The 896-nt window shown below is 40.7% G+C and overlaps 1 non-coding gene across 1 annotated transcript; it reads right to left on the minus strand.

The window, feature by feature from the left end:
• Window positions 1-360: 360 nt before the first annotated feature.
• On the minus strand, window positions 361-432 carry TRNAP-CGG (transfer RNA proline (anticodon CGG)). Its single transcript has one exon. It is a non-coding gene; the product is annotated as a tRNA-Pro (tRNA).
• Window positions 433-896: the final 464 nt, after the last annotated feature.

Raw genomic sequence — 896 nt, forward strand, 5'->3', positions numbered from 1 at the left:
ATCATACTATATTTGTTTACGTTCCAAGACAATGGCACTTGCTTTGAAACGCAAATCCAGATTTGATGGAAAAGTTTTGTCATTCTTTTCGTGTTTTTTTTTTTTTTTTTTTTTATCCACAACGAGGAAGCTCTTGGCCTGTATCTCACCTGATGGTAAGTGACGATCAGGCCGAAGGTGGAAGCGAGCTTCACCCGGAATCCTCAACCACGGAGGAACTGGCTATCTTACCTCTAACTGCCGGAACACAACAATGCTGTTAACATTGTTGTTATGGCGACAGACTTAGGTAAGATGGTGGTAGCTAGCCAGGCGGACTTAGAACAAGCCCTACCACCAACCAAACCGAACAGAAAAATCTGCCCCCACTGGGAATCGAACCCGGGACCTCTGCGTCCGAAGCAGGTGGTCTTACCACTAGACCACAGAGGCGGTTAAATATCGGCGGTTTTATTGATAGTAAAAAAGAAAAATAGGTAAATAAATGGCAGGCATTGTTCGTGCAAGTGAATTCGTTTTAAAGTCTTTTTTATTTATCTCTAGGCCCCAGGTTAACACTTTTTCTACTTTTTTTTTTTAAATTTAAACCAGTCTCCCCAGACAGTGTCATTCGTGACACTTTTAGTATCGAAATCAATTCGCTTATTTTTGCACTTAGATAGGTAACGTAACGTACGTTTGCGAATTTGAATCTGTCATGACCTTTACTTTGTCTAGGGGAACAGTAATGTCTATGCGGTTGAGATGATAATACTGCGGTTCTTTTCCCGCATCACACATTTTTTAAAGATTATTAGTAATTATTTTGTATTGCACAAATTACTAATGGTCCCGTTAGCCCCTCGTGTTAAGCTAAATAAGCTTGTGTTACGAGTGGGCTCACCACAATAGTCGAG

This window comes from Ostrinia furnacalis, unplaced genomic scaffold (assembly GCF_004193835.3).
Source record: "Ostrinia furnacalis isolate ACB-3 unplaced genomic scaffold, ASM419383v2 OfSCF0058, whole genome shotgun sequence".
Classification (NCBI taxonomy): domain Eukaryota; kingdom Metazoa; phylum Arthropoda; class Insecta; order Lepidoptera; family Crambidae; genus Ostrinia; species Ostrinia furnacalis.